Below are 27,210 nucleotides of genomic sequence, written 5' to 3' on the forward strand. Positions count from 1 at the left end.
AGGGACACACTAGTCCCTCAGGCATGTGTGCGGGGACGGCCCTAAAACCAAGCCAAAATCAGCTGTATGATGTAGGGTCATTTTCAATGTAGAAAAGACCCGATAGAAAAATTGAAAAAATACAGGGAAGAGTATCTTCACTGTGCTCTGAATAGTTAGGACCAGTGGCGTATCCTGTCTAAAATTATTCCACATCCAGAGGTACACCCATGAGGACAACAGTAGCAATGCCCCAAGTTCAGGACTGTTAACTATAAAGAAAAAATAATAGACATAAAAGACATCATGGACATAATAGACATAGTAGAGGCCTAGAGTGGGTCTCTATGTGATAGAAACTCATTCTACCCCTTGAAAGATCAAAATATCTTTATACTGTATTTGGTCTGAAAATGACCCACATATTAATGGAAAGTGCGCATGAAGATGTCATCACTATGTGTCAGAGAAGAAATGGGTTGGGAGAGGTGGGGAACATACACACTTAGGTTGGGTGAGCTATTGGTGCAAACGGAGATTCGTTCGCATCCTAACAAAGACCCGCAACTAGGGAGTTGCTCAAATACTAGAAAATACATTAAGTGTAGGGGGTCAAGGGGAATATTTAATGACCTGTCTGCTCAAACCCCTACTCACAAGATACAATACACAATAGAGCAGACCAGGTCTGAAAATGGTGTGTGACTATACCGGACTGCGATACAGTTGGATGCCTGTGTAAGAAAAGTGCCGTTGAAGACAAAATGCGATTAAACACATAATGTAGTTGAAAACACGGAGGCTTGGACGATTCCCATCAGACCACCCTTATGGTGGAAGTTACGTCATGTGGGAATTGCTGAACATTCCATCACGCAACCGACCGTGTAGTGCCGGTGCGGGAGTGGATGTCAGTGGTCTAGCTCTGGTGTTTATCCTAGACTAGTATGAAGAAAATGCAGTGCTCAAATGATAGTGAAAATTAAAATAGACTACATAGATTCTTGTAACATTGAAAAAGAAATCTAGGTGTCTAGGATTAAAAACACGCTGAGTAGTAAGACTACCCTGTAGCGCTATGCAGAACGGTCGACATGTTTCAGCCATAGGGGCGTTGCCCCGGCTTTCTTCAGGACCTTAAGACTTAGACTGGCTACTGCAAATACACGTAATGTGTTCAGTGAAAAAAACAATTAATTAAGTGAAGAAATTAATCAATAAATGTACTTGAAAGAGTTACATATCTGCCAGGAACCTTGAGCGTTTAGTCTTTCCCACTGGAGGAAGAAAGACATGTCTTCTTCCTAATGAAAAGACAAAGAGTCTTATTATTTACAACAACACTTACATACACAGAGCAAGCCGCGTGAATACACAGTGGCCCGTCAAGACAAACACACATGCATGAATAATTGGCATTCTGCATATTGAAAAAAGCATATTAGCTTAATCACATAGAGGCATTTCCTCATTGTGATACTCACCCAGCTTTGTGTGGGTGAAGGCCTCACCTCACCCGGCGACAGCTCGGGAGTAGGAGGCCCCGCTCTGTAGTGTAGAAAAAGGACACATTCAGCACATGACTGTAAGGTGCCCAACCTAATTGCTCTACACCTAAAACCCAACTAACGTATGTTAGAACCCCACTCAATGACCCAAAGCCACTTCCCACAAAGACTTGCACAGGCTGTTACCGGGATATCCCAAATTGCGACAATGGGACACAATCTAGACACATAGAAGTGCCTCTATCCATATACTAATGAAGTTGTTGCTGGGGAAAACACTTTTACAGAACCACAGCGTAAAGGAGGGTATGGGCGCCCAAGGATAGCTCACTCGGCCACCTGGAGGTAGATATTTCTAGAGTACCTGGGGACTTGAAACATCAAAGTCCCGCTGTAAAGATACAAATTCTAGGAGCTTAGAGAGCCATCTAAGCTGCTACTCGTCCTCTCTCCTCCACAAGGGTGGGCAAATCTAATCCCCTTCACAGGAACTGATTTATATACAAAATGTGAAGAAAAACGTATTTCGAAGGACGTGTGGAAAAGGCCATGGGAAGCTCACCTGTCCGTTGGTGCCCCTGATGTAAAACCAAGCGGAAGTGGAGGTTCAAGTACTTCCGCCTCTGCCCCCTATATAGTCGCCGTTAATTGGGTCTTTACTCCTTCAGGATGTCTAGAGGGAGAGATCACGGAAGTGGACGGGAGGAAAAACACTTCTCCCTCGCGCATGCGCAATAGATAAAAATCGGCGAATTAGTGGCGCATGTTATCTTTTTGAAAGGGAATATTTTATAGCAGTTCCCATTACGAATGGCTCTGACGGGTGCCACAGAAATTATCAAAAAATGGTCCAAGCAGCCAGTAGAGCACGCTGTATTTAGCTTGCGTTAAGGATCCGCCCTAGACTAACACGCATGCCCCAAAGGGAAACACTAGTCCCTCAGGCATGTGCGCGGGGACGGCCCTAAAACCAAGCCGAAATCGGCTGTATGATGTAGGATCATTTTCAATGTAGAAAAGACCCGATAGAAAAATAGAAAAAATACAGGGAAGAGTATCTTCACTGTGCTCTGAATAGTTAGGACCAGTGGCGTATCCTGTCTAAAATTATTCCACATCCAGAGGTACACCCATGAGAACAACAGTAGCAATGCCCCAAGTTCAGGACTGTTAACTATAAAGAAAAAATAATAGACATAAAAGACATCATGGGCATAATAGACATAGTAGAGGCCTAGAGTGGGTCTCTATGTGATAGAAACTCATTCTACCCCTTGAAAGATCAAAATATCTTTATACTGTATTTGGTCTGAAAATGACCCACATATTAATGGAAAGTGCGCATGAAGATGTCATCACTATGTGTCAGAGAAGAAATCGGTTGGGAGAGGTGGGAAACATACACACTTAGGTTGGGTGAGCTATTGGTGCAAACGGAGATTCGTTCGCAACCTAACAAAGACCCGCAACTAGGAAGTTGCTCAAATACTGGAAAATACATTAAGTGTGGGGGGTCAAGGGGAATATTTAATGACCTGTCTACTCAAACCCCTACTCACAAGATACAATACACAATAGAGCAGACCAGGTCTGAAAATGGTGTGTGACTATATCGGACTGCGATACAGTTGGATGCCTGTGTAAGAAAAGTGCAGTTGAAAACAAAATGCGATTAAACACATAATGTTGTTGAAAACACAGAGGCTTGGACGATTCCCATCAGACCACCCTTATGGTGGAAGTTACGTCATGTGGGAATTGCTGAACATTCCATCACGCAACCGACCGTGTAGTGCCGGTGCGGGAGTGGATGTCAGTGGTCTAGCTCTGGTGTTTATCCTAGACTAGTATGAAGAAAGTGCAGTGCTCAAATGATAGTGAAAATTAAAATAGACTACATAGATTCTTGTAACATTGAAAAAGAAATCTAGGTGTCTAGGATTAAAAACACGCTGAGTAGTAAGACTACCCTGTAGCGCTATGCAGAACGGTCGGCATGTTTCAGCCATAGGGGCGTTGCCCCGGCTTTCTTCAGGACCTTAAGACTTAGACTGGCTACTGCAAATACACGTAATGTGTTCAGTGAAAAAAACAATTAATTAAGTGAAGAAATTAATCGATAAATGTACTTGAAAGAGTTACATATCTGCCAGGAACCTTGAGCGTTTAGTCTTGCCCACTGGAGGAAGAAAGACATGTCTTCTTCCTAATGAAAAGACAAAGGGGCATATTACCAACAACTAGCGATAATTTTTGTCTCTAACTTGTTTAGAGACAAACATTATCGCCGCACATCGGCGATTTTTATCGCAGATAAACCTTGCTATTAACAAGGTTTATCGCAAATGCGATAAAAAACGGCCGCAATGCATGAATATCGCTGAAAAGTCAGCGATATTCATGCATTATCGAGCAAATGCTCTTAGCCATGTTATCCACCTCCCATTGGATAACATGGCTAAGAACTGCTCAGGGCAGGTGTTAGCTTTTGGAGATATTCGCGCTTAGCGCGAATATCTCCAAAAGTTGGTAATAGGAGATAGCGATGTTAGGGACTGTTTCCAGTCGCTAACATCTTGGCACGCCTACTTTGCATGTCATTAGTGATAAATATCACTGACATGCAAAGCGGGGCCCAAGTTGGTCGCTATCTCCTATTAGCTGTCACTAACTGGTGTTAGCGACAGCTTGGTAATAGGGAGATAATTTTATCTCCGCTTTCTTGGTTTTTAAAGCCAAAAAAGCGGAGATAAACCCCCTTGATAATATGCCCCAAAGAGTCTTATTATTTACAACAACACTTACATACACAGAGCAAGCCGCGTGAATACACAGTGGCCCGTCAAGACAAACACACATGCATGAATAATTGGCATTCTGCATATTGAAAAAAGCATATTAGCTCAATCACATAGAGGCATTTCCTCATTGTGATACTCACCCAGCTTTGTGTGGGTGAAGGCCTCACCTCACCCGGCGACCGCTCGGGAGTAGGAGGCCCCGCTCTGTAGTGTAGAAAAAGGACACATTCAGCACATGACTGTAAGGTGCCCAACCTAATTGCTCTACACTTAAAACCAACAAACGTATGTTAGAACCCCACTCAATGACCCAAAGCCACTTCCCACAAAGACTTGCACAGGCTGTTACCGGGATATCCCAAATTGCGACAACGGGACACAATCTAGACACATAGAAGTGCCTCTATCCATATACTAATGAAGTTGTTGCTGGGGACAAAACTTTTACAGAACCACAGCGTAAAGGAGGGTTTGGGCGCCCAAGGATAGCTCACTCGGCCACCTGGAGGTAGATATTACTAGAGTACCTGGGGACTTGAAACATCAAAGTCCCGCTATAAAGATACTAATTCTAGGAGCTTAGAGAGCCATTTAAGCTGCTACTCGTCCTCTCTCCTTCACAAGGGTTGGCAAATCTAATCCCCTTCACAGGAACTGATTTATATACAAAATGTGAAGAAAAACGTATTTCGAAGGACGTGTGGAAAAGGCCATGGGAAGCTCACCTGTCCGTCGGTGCCCCTGATGTAAAACCAAGCGGAAGTGGAGGTCCAAGTACTTCCGCCTCTGCCCCCTATATAGTCGCCGTTAATTGGGTCTTTACTCCTTCAGGATGTCTAGAAGGAGAGATCACGGAAGTGGACGGGAGGAAAAACACTTCTCCCTCGCGCATGCGCAATAGATAAAAATCGTCGAATTAGTGGCGCATGTTATCTTTTTGAAAGGGAATATTTTATAGCAGTTCCCATTACGAATGGCTCTGACGGGTGCCACAGAAATTATCAAAAAATGGTCCAAACAGCCAGTAGAGCACGCTGTATTTAGCTTGCGTTAAGGATCCGCCCTAGACTAACACGCATGCCCCAAAGGGACACACTAGTCCCTCAGGCATGTGTGCGGGGACGGCCCTAAAACCAAGCCAAAATCAGCTGTATGATGTAGGGTCATTTTCAATGTAGAAAAGACCCGATAGAAAAATTGAAAAAATACAGGGAAGAGTATCTTCACTGTGCTCTGAATAGTTAGGACCAGTGGCGTATCCTGTATAAAATTATTCCACATCCAGAGGTACACCCATGAGGACAACAGTAGCAATGCCCCAAGTTCAGGACTGTTAACTATAAAGAAAAAATAATAGACATAAAAGACATCATGGACATAATAGACATAGTAGAGGCCTAGAGTGGGTCTCTATGTGATAGAAACTCATGCTACCCCTTGAAAGATCAAAATATCTTTATACTGTATTTGGTCTGAAAATGACCCACATATTAATGGAAAGTGCGCATGAAGATGTCATCACTATGTGTCAGAGAAGAAATGGGTTGGGAGAGGTGGGGAACATACACACTTAGGTTGGGTGAGCTATTGGTGCAAACGGAGATTCGTTCGCATCCTAACAAAGACCCGCAACTAGGGAGTTGCTCAAATACTAGAAAATACATTAAGTGTAGGGGGTCAAGGGGAATATTTAATGACCTGTCTGCTCAAACCCCTACTCACAAGATACAATACACAATAGAGCAGACCAGGTCTGAAAATGGTGTGTGACTATACCGGACTGCGATAAGGTTGGATGCCTGTGTAAGAAAAGTGCTGTTGAAGACAAAATGCGATTAAACACATAATGTAGTTGAAAACACGGAGGCTTGGACGATTCCCATCAGACCACCCTTATGGTGGAAGTTACGTCATGTGGGAATTGCTGAACATTCCATCACGCAACCGACCGTGTAGTGCCGGTGCGGGAGTAGATGTCAGTGGTCTAGCTCTGGTGTTTATCCTAGACTAGTATGAAGAAAGTGCAGTGCTCAACTGATAGTGAAAATTAAAATAGACTACATAGATTCTTGTAACATTGAAAAAGAAATCTAGGTGTCTAGGATTAAAAACACGCTGAGTAGTAAGACTACCCTGTAGCGCTATGCAGAACGGTCGACATGTTTCAGCCATAGGGGCGTTGCCCCGGCTTTCTTCAGGAACTTAAGACTTAGACTGGCTACTGCAAATACACGTAATGTGTTCAGTGAAAAAAACAATTAATTAAGTGAAGAAATTAATCAATAAATGTACTTGAAAGAGTTACATATCTGCCAGGAACGTTGAGCGTTTAGTCTTTCCCACTGGAGGAAGAAAGACATGTCTTCTTCCTAATGAAAAGACAAAGAGTCTTATTATTTACAACAACACTTACATACACAGAGCAAGCCACGTGAATACACAGTGGCCCGTCAAGACAAACACACATGCATGAATAATTGGCATTCTGCATATTGAAAAAAGCATATTAGCTTAATCACATAGAGGCATTTCCTCATTGTGATACCCACCCAGCTTTGTGTGGGTGAAGGCCTCACCTCACCCGGCGACAGCTCGGGAGTAGGAGGCCCCGCTCTGTAGTGTAGAAAAAGGACACATTCAGCACATGACTGTAAGGTGCCCAACCTAATTGCTCTACACCTAAAACCCAACTAACGTATGTTAGAACCCCACTCAATGACCCAAAGCCACTTCCCACAAAGACTTGCACAGGCTGTTACCGGGATATCCCAAATTGCGACAATGGGACACAATATAGACACATAGAAGTGCCTCTATCAATATACTAATGAAGTTGTTGCTGGGGAAAAAACTTTTACAGAACCACAGCGTAAAGGAGGGTATGGGCGCCCAAGGATAGCTCACTCGGCCACCTGGAGGTAGATATTTCTAGAGTACCTGGGGACTTGAAACATCAAAGTCCTGCTGTAAAGATACAAATTCTAGGAGCTTAGAGAGCCATCTAAGCTGCTACTCGTCCTCTCTCCTCCACAAGGGTGGGCAAATCTAATCCCCTTCACAGGAACTGATTTATATACAAAATGTGAAGAAAAACGTATTTCGAAGGACGTGTGGAAAAGGCCATGGGAAGCTCACCTGTCCGTTGGTGCCCCTGATGTAAAACCAAGCGGAAGTGGAGGTCCAAGTACTTCCGCCTCTGCCCCCTATATAGTCGCCGTTAATTGGGTCTTTACTCCTTCAGGATTTCTAGAGGGAGAGATCACGGAAGTGGACGGGAGGAAAAACACTTCTCCCTCGCGCATGCGCAATAGATAAAAATCGGCGAATTAGTGGCGCATGTTATCTTTTTGAAAGGGAATATTTTATAGCAGTTCCCATTACGAATGGCTCTGACGGGTGCCACAGAAATTATCAAAAAATGGTCCAAACAGCCAGTAGAGCACGCTGTATTTAGCTTGCGTTAAGGATCCGCCCTAGACTAACACGCATGCCCCAAAGGGAAACACTAGTCCCTCAGGCATGTGCGCGGGGACGGCCCTAAAACCAAGCCGAAATCGGCTGTATGATGTAGGGTCATTTTCAATGTAGAAAAGACCCGATAGAAAAATAGAAAAAATACAGGGAAGAGTATCTTCACTGTGCTCTGAATAGTTAGGACCAGTGGCGTATCCTGTATAAAATTATTCCACATCCAGAGGTACACCCATGAGAACAACAGTAGCAATGCCCCAAGTTCAGGACTGTTAACTATAAAGAAAAAATAATAGACATAAAAGACATCATGGGCATAATAGACATAGTAGAGGCCTAGAGTGGGTCTCTATGTGATAGAAACTCATTCTACCCCTTGAAAGATCAAAATATCTTTATACTGTATTTGGTCTGAAAATGACCCACATAATAATGGAAAGTGCGCATGAAGATGTCATCACTATGTGTCAGAGAAGAAATCGGTTGGGAGAGGTGGGAAACATACACACTTAGGTTGGGTGAGCTATTGGTGCAAACGGAGATTCGTTCGCAACCTAACAAAGACCCGCAACTAGGAAGATGCTCAAATACTGGAAAATACGTTAAGTGTGGGGGGTCAAGGGGAATATTTAATGACCTGTCTACTCAAACCCCTACTCACAAGATACAATACACAATAGAGCAGACCAGGTCTGAAAATGGTGTGTGACTATATCGGACTGCGATACAGTTGGATGCCTGTGTAAGAAAAGTGCAGTTGAAGACAAAATGCGATTAAACACATAATGTTGTTGAAAACACAGAGGCTTGGACGATTCCCATCAGACCACCCTTATGGTGGAAGTTACGTCATGTGGGAATTGCTGAGCATTCCATCACGCAACCGACCGTGTAGTGCCGGTGCGGGAGTGGATGTCAGTGGTCTAGCTCTGGTGTTTATCCTAGACTAGTATGAAGAAAGTGCAGTGCTCAAATGATAGTGAAAATTAAAATAGACTACATAGATTCTTGTAACATTGAAAAAGAAATCTAGGTGTCTAGGATTAAAAACACGCTGAGTAGTAAGACTACCCTGTAGCGCTATGCAGAACGGTCGGCATGTTTCAGCCATAGGGGCGTTGCCCCGGCTTTCTTCAGGACCTTAAGACTTAGACTGGCTACTGCAAATACACGTAATGTGTTCAGTGAAAAAAACAATTAATTAAGTGAAGAAATTAATCAATAAATATACTTGAAAGAGTTACATATCTGCCAGGACCCATGAGCGTTTAGTCTTGCCCACTGGAGGAAGAAAGACATGTCTTCTTCCTAATGAAAAGACAAAGAGTCTTATTATTTACAACAACACTTACATACACAGAGCAAGCCGCGTGAATACATAGTGGCCCGTCAAGACAAACACACATGCATGAATAATTGGCATTCTGCATATTGAAAAAAGCATATTAGCTCAATCACATAGAGGCATTTCCTCATTGTGATACTCACCCAGCTTTGTGTGGGTGAAGGCCTCACCTCACCCGGCGACCGCTCGGGAGTAGGAGGCCCCGCTCTGTAGTGTAGAAAAAGGACACATTCAGAACATGACTGTAAGGTGCCCAACGTAATTGCTCTACACCTAAAACCCAACAAACGTATGTTAGAACCCCGCACCGGCACTACACGGTTGGTTGCGTGATGGAATGTTCAGCAATTCCCACATGACGTAACTTCCACCATAAGGGTGGTCTGTTGGGAATCGTCCAAGCCTCTGTGTTTTCAACAACATTATGTGTTTAATCGCATTTTGTCTTCAACTGCACTTTTCTTACACAGGCATCCAACTGTATCGCAGTCCGGTATAGTCACACACCATTTTCAGACCTGGTCTGCTCTATTGTGTATTGTATCTTGTGAGTAGGGGTTTGAGCAGACAGGTCATTAAATATTCCCCTTGACCCCCCACACTTAATGTATTTTCTAGTATTTGAGCAACTTCCTAGTTGCGGGTCTTTGTTAGGATGCGAACGAATCTCCGTTTGCACCAATAGCTCACCCAACCTAAGTGTGTATGTTCCCCACCTCTCCCAACCCATTTCTTCTCTGACACATAGTGATGACATCTTCATGCGCACTTTCCATTAATATGTGGGTCATTTTCAGAATGATGGAATGTTCAGCAATTCCCATAGACGTAACTTCCACCATAAGGGTGGTCTGATGTGAATCGTCCAAGCCTCTGTGTTTTCAACAACATTATGTGTTTAATCACATATAGTCACACACCATTTTCAGACCTGGTCTGCTCTATTGTATTTGCATCTTGTAAGTAGGGGTTTGAGCAGACAGGTCATTAAATATTCCCCTTGACCCCCCACACTTAATGTATTTTCTAGTATTTGAGCAACTTCCTAGTTGCGGGTCTTTGTTAGGATGCAAACGAATCTCCGTTTGCACCAATAGCTCACCCAACCTAAGTGTGTATGTTCCCCACCTCTCCCAACCCATTTCTTCTCTGACACATAGTGAAGACATCTTCATGCGCACTTTCCATTAATATGTGGGTCATTTTCAGACCAAATACAGTATAAAGATATTTTGATCTTTCAAGGGGTAGAATGAGTTTCTATCACATAGAGACCCACTCTAGGCCTCTACTATGTCTATTATGTCCATGATGTCTTTTATGTCTATTATTTTTTCTTTATAGTTAACAGTCCTGAACTTGAGGCATTGCTACTGTTGTCCTCATGGGTGTACCTCTGGATGTGGAATAATTTTAGACAGGATACACCACTGGTCCTAACTATTCAGAGCACAGTGAAGATACTCTTCCCTGTATTTTTTTCTATTTTTCGATCGGGTCTTTTCTACATTGAAAATGACCCTACATGATACAGCCGATTTCGGCTTGGTTTTAGGGCAGTCTGAGGGACTAGTGTTTCCCTTTGGGGCATGCATGTTAGTCTAGGGCGGATCCTTAACGCAAGCTAAATACAGCGTGCTCTACTGGCTGTTTAGACCATTTTTTGATAATTTCTCTGGCACCCGTCAGAGCCATTCGTAATGGGAACTGCTATAAAATATTCCCTTTCAAAAAGATAACATGCACCACTAATTCGCCGATTTTTATCTATTGCGCATGCGCGAGGGAGAAGTGTTTTTCCTCCCGTCCACTTCCGTGATCTCACCTTCTAGACATCCTGAAGGAGTAAAGACCCAATTAACGGCGACTATATAGGGGGCATAGGCGGAAGTACTTGGACCTCCACTTCCGCTTGGTTTTACATCAGGGGCACCGACGGACAGGTGAGCTTCCCATGGCCTTTTCCACACGTCCTTCGAAATACGTTTTTCTTCACATTTTGTATATAAATCAGTTCCTGTGAAGGGGATTAGATTTGCCCACCCTTGTGGAGGAGAGAGGACGAGTAGCAGCTTAGATGGCTCTCTAAGCTCCTAGAATTTGTATCTTTATAGCGGGACTTTGATGTTTCAAGTCCCCAGGTACTCTAGTAATGTCTACCTCCAGGTGGCCGAGTGAGCTATCCTTGGGCGCCCATACCCTCCTTTACGCTGTGGTTCTGTAAAACTTTTTTTCCCAGCAACAACTTCATTAGTAGATGGATAGAGGCACTTCTATGTGTCTAGATTGTGTCCCATTGTCGCAATTTGGGATATCCCGGTAACAGCCTGTGCAAGTCTTTGTGGGAAGTGGCTTTGGGTCATTGAGTGGGGTTCTAACATACGTTTGTTGGGTTTTAGGTGTAGAGCAATTAGGTTGGGCACCTTACAGTCATGTGCTGAATGTGTCCTTTTTCTACACTACAGAGCGGGGCCTCCTACTCCCGAGCGGTCGCCGGGTGAGGTGAGGCCTTCACCCACACAAAGCTGGGTGAGTATCACAATGAGGAAATGCCTCAATGTGATTGAGCTAATATGCTTTTTTCAATATGCAGAATGCCAATTATTCATGCATGTGTGTTTGTCTTGACGGGCCACTGTGTATTCACGCGGCTTGCTCTGTGCATGTAAGTGTTGTTGTAAATAATAAGACTCTTTGTCTTTTCATTAGGAAGAAGATATGTCTTTCTTCCTCCAGTGGGCAAGACTAAACGCTCAAGGTTCCTGGCAGATATGTAACTCTTTCAAGTACATTTATTGAATAATTTCTTCACTTAATTAATTGTTTTTTTCACTGAACACATTACGTGTATTTGCAGTAGCCAGTCTAAGTCTTAAGGTCCTGAAGAAAGCCGGGGCAACGCCCCTATGGCTGAAACATGTCGACCGTTCTGCATAGCGCTACAGGGTAGTCTTACTACTCAGCGTGTTTTTAATCCTAGACACCTAGATTTCTTTTTCAATGTTACAAGAATCTATGTAGTCTATTTTAATTTTCACTATCATTTGAGCACTGCACTTTCTTCATACTAGTCTAGGATAAACACCAGAGCTAGACCACTGACATCCACTCCCGCACCAGCACTACACGGTCGGTTGCGTGCTGGAATGTTCAGCAATTCCCACATGACGTAACTTCCACCATAAGGGTGGTCTGATGGGAATCGTCCAAGCCTCTGTGTTTTCAACAACATTATGTGTTTAATCGCATTTTGTCTTCAACTGCACTTTTCTTACACAGGCATCCAACTGTATCGCAGTCCGGTATAGTCACACACCATTTTCAGACCTGGTCTGCTCTATTGTGTATTGTGACTTACTGCACTGCCCTCTACCCAGGGCTTTAAAAGGAATGACAAAACTAGGGGATCTCTCAAAGGTGCGTGACCAATGTAATTAAGGGCGTGGCTTACAAACACGTAAGCTAAAAACCTGTGCTTAGCATAGTCCAGATATATTTTACACCAAGCAACATCATACCTACAACAAGTCAGGGCTATTGGCTTTGTCAATGGTTGTTAGTTGCAGAAGATAAATAAGCATTAACTATGGCGTGTTGTATATAATATTGTAAAAGCTTCCACTTAAAGACCTGGTGACACCCCAACAATGTTTCTGCTCCTGAGTTTCAAAAAGAGAAGGGAAATCCAGAGAGAAAATGATTCTCTTTAAAGGATTTCCCTTCCCCATAAACGCTCACCTGGCATGACGTCATGCCGTAACATCTCCAATAGTGAAAAGTGAGCAGTGTGAGCACCCGCACATTGAAGTGTCTGCTGTCACTGCAGTCCGGAGAAAAACTGAAGTCCTGTACCAGGGCACAAAACAGAGCCCGAAAGAGACCCGTTTTAAAGCCCCCTTTTAAAAACTGCTAGTCCTCAGACCCGGCCCACTTAAAGCCCTGCCTGTACCACAAGGGTCATAAATATGACCCAAAGTTTGAAGGTAAAAAGTTTAATTGGGGAGTCGCGCTTGGTGTATTCGACCTTCGTTCCGTCTCACTCAGCCTGTAATTGCACCTATATCCCGGACATTCCTGAACAGTGAATTTTGGTTGGTGCTTCACTTTTTCAATAGTCTCACTTCTACTTCCAACTAGAATATTTATGTTCTTTTAAATCATTTGGAAGACATGCCAGGAGAGATGAAAACGTTGGTTCAAATACCATACAAACATGTACTGGAGAATACAATACCATTTTTTTAATTAAATTCCATTGTTTCTCATGAATACTGAAGTTGTAATGCATATGTATCTATATATATTGAAAAAAATGAATCAATGGATGTATTCAACGAAAATAATGAATTTTGCCCAATAGGCTTTTATTGCAATGCAAAGACACTATGTCAATGAACGGGTGGAAATATTGTTGGAAATGTTGATGGTAATCTATACTACTATTATAAAGGAAGAACTTTGAACCTTTGAGGCGGGTAAACTCGGGAACCACAGCGCCAATCCACACACCCAATACATCGTTGAAATTGTCAGGGTGTGCAGATGGACAGAGGCTAACTAAATTTTAAAAAATATACGTTATTTAAAAAATTTACGAGAAAAAAAAGTAGTCCCTTGGAAGTAGCGCCGGCCGCGACGTGCGTGCTGACATCAGTGCTGTGCCTCTGCTGTGCCTCTGCGCTGTAATTATTAATGACGTGTTGTTGGTTCCTGCAGAGACCGGGAGCTCCATTTGAATGTATGCAGTACTCATGGCACAAGAAGAAATGTGTAGGACACGTTAATGATTTGTAGATCCAGTCATCTAACCACTCATTGCTCTTACCTGACCCAACACTACAAGAATGGGAGTAGAGCACATTAGTTTTGCTTCTAGGAAAAGACGTGCTTTGCTGTTCCTTTTCCAAAACTCGGGTAAGGTTCGTAGCGAGGCCTCCCTCTGCACACCTCTTTTCGCGTTTTGGGGGTCTGAGGAGAGTCTTCCTGTGCAAGTGCTTATAATCATGGTCACTGCACTCATGCTATTTTCGTGTCGTTTGCCACATTTGCCACATTATTCATCAACTTCTGCATAATCTGAAGATTTTAACAAAAAGAATGTTTTGTTTGTAGCTCACACCGATCAACAGTGACTAAAAGTGTGGTTACAAGTTGCAGTGCAATGGAAGGCCCCTCACAAAGTTTGACGGGTCACCTTTCTCTTGAATATTGCTATATCAGGGTGTTAAACTTTTATTAATGAAGTAAAACCGACGCGCAGACAGTGTTAAGAATTGTAATAACCAAGTAATACTATCACAAAATGTGATGCATTATGCTGCATAGTTTGCCTTTTCTTGCCATCAAATGAAGTCAACTCTGAGGCATGATCGTCCCTGCCACATAGTTCAATTAACCCAGATTATAATTAACCGGTTCTGCCCTGGGCCTAATGAATCAGTACCCCTCAGGCAGCTGTGCGCATGTTTAAATGTATGAACATTTAAGTTCCCACTTGCTTCCCGGACATTTTGATTTCCAGCAGCAATTGGGGCGAAGAAAACATTTTCATGGTCGAAATTCACTGTCCAGGTGTACACTATAGCACTGTGTCATCTTCATAATGCCCGTCTGTAGCAGCAGAGGTGTTACCGCTCTTTCCTGTCACTTTTCTGTGTGTGGGGGTTATACTGCAAACTACAGACTCAAACATGCAGTCACAGCTGTTGCTCTCCCCCTGCTGCAACTGAGCAGGAAGGACTAATCTTCTCAGACCACTGAGCAGTGATGGGAGATTAGCCCACAACACAATTACACTGAGAGGAAAGCCAGTGGCGTAGTGCAAAATGATTGCCCCCCCCCTAGAGAATGTGATATGGTACACCCGAGTCTCCCATATCGATATCGAGATCGTCATTAGTCTTTGGGCTGCATGGGGTCACCCACTGAAGAATTTTGGGCACACTGGTAGTGAAAGTCACTCATTCCCAAAGCATTATTATATATGGCACTGAGTTGAAGGCCCTTGGAGAATCTGCTCAAACCCTTACAGGAGATTGTGGGAGAGAAAATAAAGGCAGCTTATTTTTATTTAGCTATCCATACCACCATTTTGTCATTGTAAAGTGCTGTTATCAATGAGTTCTTCTTTTCACAGATTTGATGGTTCTCAGTTGACTGTCCTCGGAAGGATGGAAGGTTGTGTTGGCCTTGGTAGGATTCAAACTTATGGCCTGTAGTCTGGAACAGGCATTAGCAGTGATTATTTAAATAATAGATACACATTTCCTACTAAATGAGGTAGGAAACAGAGGAAGGGGAAGCAAGATTTCAAAGAATACTGGAGTGGAAATCTATACTACTATTATAAAGGAAGAACTTTGAACCTTTGAAGCGGGTAAACTCAGGAACCACAGCGCCAATCCACACACCCGATACATCGTTGAAATTGTCAGGGTGTGCAGATGGACATAGGCTATATAAATGTAAAAAATATACGTTATTTAAAAAATTTATGAGAAAAAAAAGTAGTCCCATGGAAGTAGCGCCGGCCGCGACGTGCGTGCTGACATCAGGAGCGCAGGGAGGAGCGACGTCCAGGAGTGCGAGGAGGAGCGGCAGACATGAGCGCAGGGGGGAGCGGCGGACAGGTGGGGAGGAGCGGTGAGGAGCGGCGGACAGGCTGGGAAGAGCGGAGAGGAGCAGCAGACAGGCGGGGAGGAGAGGGGAGGAGCAGCGAGGAGCGGCGAGGAGCGGCGAGGAGCGGCGAGGAGCGGCGGACCGGGGAATTCAGGAGTGGGGGGAGGTGCGGCGGATGAGGTACGGCTCCGGGGGACCCACAGACAATGTCGGGCCGGGCGGGGGCCCTGAAGCCAAGGTCGGGACGGGCTGCTACTCCGGGGGACCCACGGACAATGTCGGGCGGGCGGGGGCCGGGGCGGGCGGGGGCCCTGAAGCCTGATTGCTCCCGGACAAGGTCGGGACGGGCTGCTAGTTAGCTTCATACGTCTATCTTAAACCCGTTACTGTGCAACTGAGAATGGCATTGTTACTTCCACGAAGTAGTCATGGTACCAGCAGCATAGAATACCTCTACATATGACAATGACTGCCATTAACATGTATCCGATACTGATGCTCATTCACTGTTTTTAAATCCACAGACAGCCATTTATCCACCAGACCCTAGTTATCTTCTCCTTTGAACTACTGGTTCGCGAACTATTGCTCGAGATTTGAATTGTCTGTTGTTTGTTTAAAACCGGTAATATGTTTCTGATGATAGCGTTAGATTAAACTAATGTGCATGTCTGAGAAATTGCCCTGTATTGGCAGCTCTACAATTCCCGTTACGCACTCTGAAAACTTACTCGGTTATCATGAATCTGTATTTGATTATGTGCCATTTAGTAAACAGATGTGCACAGTTTAAAACCCAAATAGCAATAACCCCAAATATTGAAGGCAATTGACTCGTAGACTTGTTTAGTTTATTAGAGCTTTTCCAACTATACTACTTATCATGGTAAAATTCAAGGGAAACATCTGTCTAAAACAAAAAAAAATGCAAGCTCATTTGATCAAAAAAACGAACACTTTGCTAAATCTAACCACTGTTTATGACCAGACCGAGTGAAAAGTTTAAAGCAAAACTTTCCACACATTTTAAGAAAACAGAGCTAATTCTCCTTAAAACTGAACGCCACTAAAAGTGGGTTCTTATTTCTCTACACCGAAGACTCTCTGTCTCCCAAGCCCCAGATGAAGAAAAACTTCACAGTCCACAACCCCTGGGCATCTTTCCCTCACTGAGGTCATTATGATAATTCGCTTGGATTTATAATTGACCAAAATCTCAGTTCGATGGAACCCATCGCGAAACTGACAAACGATGTCTCTTTATATCCTAATTATTATTGAGAGAAGGGAAATAGTCATTTCTCCACACGGTATGAGGACGGTTGCGCAGGTGTTAGGGTCATGTTATCTGGAGGGAGAGAATACACTACTTGCAGTCTTCCGAAATAACCCTCTGTCCAGGCCCAAACCGGTCGGCGAGCTCTTTGCCAGGGCTGGTTTTTGGTCGATTTTGTACAGGGCTGATTTTGCAGCTATGTTGCAAAAACGGCCCTGTAATAAAAACGGCCCCCAGAGACCCAAAACCGGCCCCCCACCTGTGCGGCACACAGGGGGATTGCCCGGTGCCCTACGGCCAATCCAGCTCTGCCTCTGCCACTCTTTGTCCAGCCAGATCGGTCACCAGATCCATAAAATAAGACCAAACCATCCCTGCTATTTTGGACGCAAGTGGTGATTCAAAGGAGCTTGCACATCCTACAAAGACTCTCCACGCTGGCCTCCCTTTTTAGGTGGAGCCTTCGAGACCTCTTGTATATACATTAATATATACTTATATATACTTTAATGTGTATGTACTTACTGGGCTTTAGAGATCAGCCCTAGGAGTTGTGTGCTTCCATTTAGGCACTTTTTTTCTGTTCAGCTGCCTCTATTCAACCGTCCTAATAGAAAACGACCAGCAGAGGACAGTAAAATACCAGAATTGCTTTCTGCTGAGGGACTTTGGCCTCATTTATGAGAAGTGACGCATCGCTGCGTGAAAGTAGCAATGCATCACTTCTCAGTGCGCCCTCCTTGCGACATGATGGATGCGTCATATTTACTGTATGACGCATCATGTCTCAAGGGGTTACAGATATATCAGTATTTCTGACATATCTGTAGGTGCAAAAGTGACGCATTGCTGGAGTGTGTCACAAAAGTGACGCAACTCCGTCAATGTGTTCTTTCCCTGGAGCAAGCCCATTGGGAAATGGCCTTCTTCAGTCTTATGCCTGTGATGGAGCAAGGATTTGCATATGAAGCAAATTGCTCGTACTCATGAACCTCAAATAACATATAACGAAGTAACCAACCTGTTTGTTCTACTAATTTCGCACATCTTACACCTACATGGGGTTTCCGAGAGGAGCTTGCTTATGTGTTTTCTAATCCTAATAAGGCTTGTATCTAATATGGCTGCACTACGCGGGAATTTCTACTGCGCATGCGTCTGTCATACCCAGGTGACATGACGCACTCGCAGCTTTCGAGGAAACCCTGTTGCATCTGCGCACTAGTGCTAAAATGGCTTTTCTGTGTTCTCCCATGCAAGAGGCTTGCATTACTGCTTTTGCTAAGCTGTTCGTTCTGCTTAATCTTAATGCTATAGTTTATTATAAAGTAATGGGTAGAGTGTAGAAATTCATGGTATACAGTGTAGTCATTTATTTCTGTGTTCTAAAATGTTTCCTTTTACTTTTCATGTATCCTATTCTATGGGCCTGAGAGGTGCTTACTACTCCATTTTGGAAGTCCTTTCTGCGCATGTCAACCTGCAGAGGGGAGATGAACTCTGTGGCATTGAAACCCAGCCAGATGGCAGCAACAGCCAAGATGCGCCTGGGAAGACGACCCGTAACCCAGCTTGAAGGAGCTGAACTGTACTGAAAATTATTACAATGTATTCAATGTTATATTCACCATTGTTAACCAAAAGTCATATGTCATGAGAGCCTGCAATGTAATGGGCGTAGACGAAATTTAAATAAGGAGACTGAGAAAGTCCAACATTTAGGTGGTGTGATGACCTGTTCTCCTCCTTTGTCCAATCAAAATTGGGGATCCTTACACTTTCAACATTGGAGGGTGGTGCACTGACCTGAAAAACAGTATAATTATCATAGGTTTAGCTAGAGAAATTGTCCGACTTGTCTGATTAGCTGACCTGTCACTGACCCAACGCACTCAATAGGTGACTAAGAACAGAGAGCTGCGGAGCACTCTGTTGGGAGGTTCGAGAACCCAATCAGGGTTTTTTGGGAAGTGAAAGTGCTGGCGAAGCACTTTGTTGGTGAAAGTTGTAACCCAATCAGGGTTTTGGCAGATTCCTTGCAGAGACGGAGTAGCGCAGGCGTTGCAACCGAAACTGCGGGTGCTGGTCTTAACCTATGGTGATCTGGTCCTGATCCAAATTCTGGGGTTATCCTGTCTCACCCTCCCTTTAAGGAGATAAGCTGAATCTATAGCGTGTTTCAATTTTTACTTTCCCTATAGTTATTGTGCTAAAATCTGATGACAAGGATTGGTAAGTTACTTGTATAGGTATTAGTATAAACACACACTGATCATAGAGCAAAACTGTTGCAATGCCTCATAAATAAAGCCATTTCTTTTTTTCATTTTTCTGTCAACTGCCTCTATTTAACTTTCTTAATAGAAAACGACCAGCAGAAGTCAGTAAAATACCAGATTCACTTTAGCATTCACTAGATTCCAGTCCATATAAATTGTCTTCCACAAGCACCCGTAGTCAATAATATTTTTTTCAAGTCTTGTATTTTCAGTGATCTACACCGAAAGCCCAGATTTTATGTTAAAAACAGAGCTTTGGACTATACCATTTACCGCTGAAAGGCAATATTACTCTCCATATGTTCCCATACTTTGCTTGTCACACAACGTTTGGTGCTTACTTTCCCTCCATGTAAAGAACAGTAGATGTTTCAGCACCCAGGCTAATGTGCTGCATAGCTAAATACAAATAAGGTTCCAAAGGATAGACTGCAAATAACGAGGTGACAGAAATATAATAGGAACACAATTTGCACAGTGATGGCGATACTCTCAGTCAAGAACAACGGATCTATGACAGAATTTCGACAGACAGAATTTCGACCTACACAAATATCGGCGTAATTATATCGATTGCAAGAATATCGACGCCCTATGTACAACATGGTAAGTACCAAAATATCGAAAAAATAATATCGATGTTAAAAATATCGTTGTCAAATATATTGTTTTTTGGGGGGTTTAAAATAACATGAAGAATACTGTAAATAATACTTATAAATTACTTAAACATATTTAAATAAATTTAATAATGGTTAAAAAATAATAATACATATTTAATAAAAAAAATATTAACAAATCATATATAATATATACTTACTTAACAATAATTACTATTCCCACTCCAGAGGGTGCAACAGTAGAGAAAGTGTTGGATAGCGTAGGGGTAAAAATTACTATTCCCACTCCAGAGGGTGCAACAGTAGGGAAAGTGTTGGATAGCGTAGGGGTAAAAATTACTATTCCCACTCCAGAGGGTGCAACAGTAGGGAAAGCGTTGGATAGAGTAGGGGTTAAAATGACTATTCCCACTCCAGTGGGTGCAACAGTAGGGAAAACTGACCCTGAACCCAAAAAATATCCCTTTACCCAAGAACTGAAAACTGACCCTGAACCCTAAAAATACCCCTTTACCCAAAAACCCAAAACTGACCCTGAACCCTAAAAATACCACTTTACCCAAAAACTGAAAACTGACCCTGAACCCCAAAAATACCCCTTTACCCAAGAACTGAAAACTGACCCTGAACCCTAAAAATACCCCTTTACCCAAAAACTGAAAACTGACCCTGAACCCTAAAAATACCCCTTTACCCAAAAACTGAAAACTGACCCTGAACCCTAACAATACCCCTTTACCCAAAAACTGAAAACTGACCCTGAACCCTAAAAATACCCATTTACCCAAAAAACCAAAACTGACCCTGAACCCTAAAAATACCCCTTTTACCCAAAAACCCAAAACTGACCCTGAACCCTAAAAATACTCCTTTACCCAAAATTAATTAATATTACAATTAAATTACTTCCCACCCTATTCCCCTATAAACCCACAACCCGCTCCAGTAGTAAAACATATAATTTAGTTAAAAATATACATAAATTATCGATTAATTATTCAATTAATCAATTAAAATAATTCATTGCCAATTAATATTTAATTGCAAAATAAATGAATCATTAAAAAATAATAATTTAATTACAAATAAATTACTTCCCACCCTATTCCCCTATAAACCCACAACCCGCTCCAGTCGTAAAACATATAATGTACTTAAAAATATACATAAATTATCAATTATTTAATCAATTAATCAATTAAAATAATTCATTGCCAATTAATATTTAATTGCAAAATAAATTAATCATTAAAAAATAATTATTTCATTACAAATAAATTACTTCTCACCCTATTCCCCTATAAACCCACAACCCGCTCCAGTAGTAAAACATATAATTTACTTAAAAAAATACATAAATTATCAATTAATTAATCAATTAATCAATTAAAATAATTCATTGCCAAATAATATTTAATTGCAAAATAAATTAATCATTAAAAAATAATTATTTAATTACAAATAAATTACTTCCCACCCTATTCCCCTAAAAACCCACAACCCGCTTTGGTAGTAAAACATATTATTTACTTTTATATATATTTTATTTATAAAAACATATTAAACACATATTATAACAATTAATTTAAATACTTAACTAAAATTTCTAACACATATTAGTAAATCGAAATTACTTACATCAATATATATGCTATCGATATAAGTAATGTCGATATTACTTACATTGATATATATGCTATCGATATAAGTAATTTCGATATTACTTACCTTAGGGTCGATATTCTGGCCATCGATATTCTGGACATCGATATTCTGTCCCTTCGATATTAGCAACTCAATATAAGTGTAAGTCGAAATTAAAGATTCGATATTTTGACTGTGTACCAAGAACAACATCTTCTATTGACAGCCATTTTTAAGCCTTTAACATTACAATACTTTCACATAGCTCAATATATTGAAAGTGTTCTGCATATAACTTCTCCTATTCGGTGGTACCCTATATCAGCTTTGTTTGTTATTTTTTTATTATTATTACTTGTGAATGCCTTGCCCTTTGTGATGTTAGTGAGAGACCAGGCAAACTCCTTGGACCAGATCCCCGATTACACGCTGTCCATTAAAAAAAGGGACCTCCACTCATCACTCTGGATCATATTTTGCGCCGATGAGGGAGGTGTGGTTATAAATTTTATCCAGTTGAATGAGCATCACCTCAAGGCTTTGCTGTTGTGTTTGGACAGAGTGCACCACGTGGACCCCTTGTCCTATTATTATGATACCCGGTATAATCTTTGTTTATTACATTTATAAAGGAGTTCACCAAGTGGAGGATTCTCCTCCAAAATGACTCTCCTTGCAAAAGCACTAACCAGGTTAGTGCAAGACCTTAATTATGGCTGTCCTTAGAATACCTTCTTATATGATCTGAGAAGATGGTGCTGCTGTTACAATGTCTGGTCATTGAATTAATTACTTGATCTATTCGCCCATCTGTGGTTTGTGCAGATCTGCAAGATAGTAGCAGATGTAGCATCTTAAATGACTCTCCCTGTAGAGATGATCATCAAGCAAGAATATGTATATGGTATACCCACTGATATGGGTAACTTTCCTTCGGACTATGTACAGGTGTTAGGTTTATTCCATATCAGCCCTACATTTAGGAATCTTACAATACATCGAAGTCAGATATAAACTGTAAGGAGATAGGCTTTTTGAATGTTTACCCCTACCTTTTTGTCCGATTTTGATTACTAGGTGCAGGTGTAATGGCTCTGATATGCCCTGAGCCCTGCTAAGCGGGACTCAGGGCATGTGCTCTGGCCCTTAAAATTGTGTATGATGAATTGGCCTGTCCTCAATTGGCATAACCCAACTTACTTTTAAGTCCCCAGTAAATGGTACCAGGGGTACGTTGGACCTGTAGGTCGAGGTGTCTCTCGTGAACTGCAGCACTGTTTGTGGCCCAGTGAAGACATACAAATTAAAATCATTCAGGATGCAAAGTTAAAACATCCCATAAGAGCAGTAGATTTAAGATCGACATGAAGATTGAGCTGATCCAATGCTAAAACAGATAAACAGGATTTGCAGCGTATTTTATTACTAAAAATGGTGTACGGACAGCATGTAAAGGTAAAACGTCTCATGAGAACAAGCAGGTCTGATCTTGGCATGAAAGTAAGGCTGAATCAAGTTTAAAAGAGAAAACATGATTTGCAGCAAATTTGATTGCTAAAAGATAGTGCACACAACCAGGCATGTTGGAGGCATAAAAAGCATTACTTAAGCCATGATTAACACAAAAGTGCAAGTTTCGCAGCATATTTTATTATGAATAATTATTAGATTGCAATAACAATATAGGCAGTGTCAAACACTCATTGCTTCCATGTGCAATTACATTTTGGAGAGTAGCATTTGTATGGAAACATTTTACAATTACAGGCCAGCAGTATCAGATTGGAGCGGTGTTAGGATTTTAAGGAAAAAGGGTACAACGCGCGAGATAAAGTAGAAAGTGTGGTTAGACTTCAATATTGGGTATCAGCTTGTTAGCATCATGTTTGGGATTAGCATCGTCCAGTTTGGTCGAAACAGTTTTAATGTTTAAAAGAGAGTTCACATGGTTCAGACTGGCTATTACTGCCTGTCGGCAGTTGTGAACTCCAAAAAGAATGAAGCCTGTGCGGAGAAGGATTTTCCTCTGCTGCAGGAGGATGGAGCAAGTGCATAGAATATGAATTAAGGTTTATTTTCTCTAGCCACAGAGACAAAATCTTATATGGTTGGGATCAGAGTGACACCATGCCAGAAGGTGAGCTCCCAAGGTCCACTCACCCAATAATAGTGCCACTGATCTAACCTTATAGACTAAGGATATATGCAGGCTCTTAGGAGAAAGGCACTCTACTCCTTAGACAGGCAGACTGGCACTGGGGAAAAGGGAGAAGAAGGCATTTGTCAAGCCGGGGTGTGAAGCCCATTGATAGCCACACCTCTGTGTGTGGGCTAGGGAGCTCTGAGTGTCAAAAGAGGGGTCCTGCCATGTTGGGAGTGGGCAGAATGGTGCATACTGGGATAGCCAGATCCCACACACCCAGCGGTTATCAGGAGGGAGAGAATCTGGTAGTCCATTGGCTACCAACCACATCCTAGCCCGAAGATAAATAGGGCACCCCGGGCATCCAGAACTCAATACTTGATGGACTTCGAAGAAGGACTGCCCTGCAGCACCAAGGGACGAGCTAAAAGAGACTTCACCAACAAGGACTCAACTTGCTTCATCTGGTGGCTAGTGAACAGACATACCTGTCTGCTGTGTTCTGCTCAAGGGGAAGCTGGCTCCAGAGGCCAGTAAAGCCAAGAGAACTCCAAGGACCATCTGACTGTACTTCTGTTCACAGCACAGGGACACAATAGCTGAAGAAGCCAGCAAGTTGGTAGCCCAAATTCTTAAAGTTGCTACCACCACCACAGTGCATCAGAGAGAACCAAAACCCAATGCACAGAGTTGCACCTGAGTTTGTTGAGCCTAGGAGTGCTATCAGCAAGCTGATGGGAACCTCAGAAGGCCAGTTATCAAACCAGGAATGATTGGCATGTGACCGTACCACTATGTGACTAGTATTTCAGTGATGACTGTACTTTGGCCAGACCAGAGAGGAACTTGTGGGGCAGAGACACTGCAACTGGGACCCCTCAATATCTGCAAAAAACATGGAATCCTTGTAGGAAGACCTCAGTCAACCATATCACATCCACAGCATTCTTATGGTATCTTTAGTATCCTTCATCCCTTGCATCAGGACCACTCCGTGGGAATCCATAGCAACACAGATAAAATGCCTGGAACTGCTGAAGGGCTGCTTCTTCTGTGCAGAAGTTCATCACCCCAAGAAGTTTAGCTGACCACATTGACACTTACCTAAGATTTCCTTGAAAAGGTTTCTAAGTGTCCAATTCATTGACTTTGCTAAGGCTTGTTCTTGGGTGAGTGAAATTGCTTTGTTTTATTATTGCTTGTACAATCTATATCTCCAGACTCTTGCTTCGAATATTTTTCATTCTAGTTTCTAAAGTCTTATAAAAAATACAGTCTATTTTTATAAACTGGTGTCAGATGTCAATTGCTTCTTCACTTGTTTTAATGCTGTTTAAATGTTTTACACTTCTTCTTCCGTGTAAGCCTTGCTACTCAGTGCCACAGCTAGCTAAGATTGAGCAGAGGGCTTTAAAGCCAAAATTTAAGAGTCCCAAAGGGGTTGGTAATTGTATTACACAGTGCGGTTGCACAACCACACCATATTATTAAGGCTCCCAGTTTAACATTTTTACTGATTTTTAAAGATAAATGCTGACTGAAAAATAGAGAAAATATTTATTTTCTGGACAATTCTCACTGCTGTTTTTCATGCAGGCTAGTTCAGTCACTTTTCAGACTGATAGGTAGGTGAGAATAAAAAGAAAACAAATATCCTAATGAAGCCTAAATAACAGCAGCAGTACAGCTGTTTAAGCTGTTCTACTATGCAGATGATTTTAAGATGACTGCATTGTACTGTAAATGGTTCAAACTCATTTGACATTCAAAACATGAGTAAACATTTGTTGGTTAAATAAATGTGGAACTTTACCCTTCGTCGATTAATTTTTTACACGGAGCACACGAAATAAGCAAAAAATAAATATGAATAAATACCGTCAGAAAAGACAAAGAAAATGCCATAAAACCGTGACCCTTACATATAACACACCCCATTTCCTCACACAAACTGCCTGATATCAGTAATGCCTTAGCTATAGTAAACTTCTAGTGCTAAAAGGTGTGAGCCATAGAATGAAACATAGATGTTTAAGTCCCAATTATGACTGAACTAGAGGATGGTGAAATATATATAGTAGTGTGTAAAGTCTGACTTTAAAGGGTGAGATAAATAGAAATTACTACAAATGTTATCCAAAAGGTTGCTTTCTGCATCAAAATCAGCATGTTTCTGTATTTAGCCATTCGTTCCACCAGAACAGTTTGTCAGGTTTCATCTGCCAAAACTAACTTAAAGAAAATTGGAGCGTTGCAGTGCTTTCTGTAAACCTTGCAATTCTAAGGTCTGCTCACCTGTGGGTAATTTTAAACTCTAACACAGGAACACTGCTAACGAGTTGCCAGTGCTTGTTCTCATACCCGGCAAACAAAGTCTGAATTGGCTTAAAATCTTAATTGCCACATTTACATTTACTGTAAGGTGTTAGACCTGGTGCAATTGGTGTGAGCCTCCCTTCCATTTCTTCTCTGTTGTTTCCTCTGTTTTTTATATGTTTTTGCTGGTTAGATGCTTTGGGCACTGTGCCACTGCTATTCAGTGCCACAGTGCAAGTGCCTATCTTTTGTAAATTATTGTTATCCCTATTGTAAATTATTGTAATGGATTAGTGACTCCATGATTAGCTTATTTGATTTACTTGTCAGACCCTAGTACAGTGCACCATGTGTGCCTAGGGCCTGTAAATCAAATGCTGCTAGTGGACTTGCAGCACTGATTGTGCCACCCACAGAAGCAGCTTGTAAAGTGTGTCTCAGGCCTGCTATTGCAGAGCCTGTATAAAGTCTAGTACTGCCAAGTGACTTGGTAAGTGCACCCACTTACCAGTACATAAACCCTCCCTTTTCTACATGTTAGCCACCCCTTAGATAGGCACTAGAGCAGGGTGCATTATATGTGAAAGGTAGGACATGCCCTGATGTGTGTGGCATGTGAATGTGAATTACAGCCAATTTCACTATTGCAAGGCTACCTGTGCCCATAGTAGGCATGGGCGGAAAATCCGTTCCGCTCGCGGATTTTGCGGATTTTCGGGAAATCCGCAATCCGCGAGATTTGCGAATTTCCTGCAAAATCCGCAAATCCGCGAGCAGCGGATTTTGCTCGCACTGCTCGCACTGTTCGCGTGAGTTCGCGCCCCGCGAATAAGTGCGAAATTGCAGAAATACGATCTAAGCAAAACTGAAAGTAACTACTTACCAGGTTCAAAAGTTCAGGCACATCATTAGTAGCCATTTCCTGTAGTGCTTCCTGAGGGGCCCCTCCAGAGTTCAGTTGCCAGTTGAAACTATTATGTGACCCTGCTCTGAACCTCAGAATAGTTACACATATGCCACAAAGGTCATGAATTACAGCTAAGGGAGACAAGCAGGAGCCAGGCTGGAAGTTAAAATCCATTAATCAGCCCCTAATTCATTATTGTCAGTTGGGGCAGGGCAGGTGTTGTAACTAATTTTGCAACAATGAAAGCACTTAGCAAGTGCAAAAGATCACTAATCAGGGCGCACTAAGGAAGCAGGTGCCAGC

The sequence above is a fragment of the Lissotriton vulgaris genome, chromosome 6, assembly GCF_964263255.1.
Source record: "Lissotriton vulgaris chromosome 6, aLisVul1.2, whole genome shotgun sequence".
In the NCBI taxonomy this organism is placed as follows: domain Eukaryota; kingdom Metazoa; phylum Chordata; class Amphibia; order Caudata; family Salamandridae; genus Lissotriton; species Lissotriton vulgaris.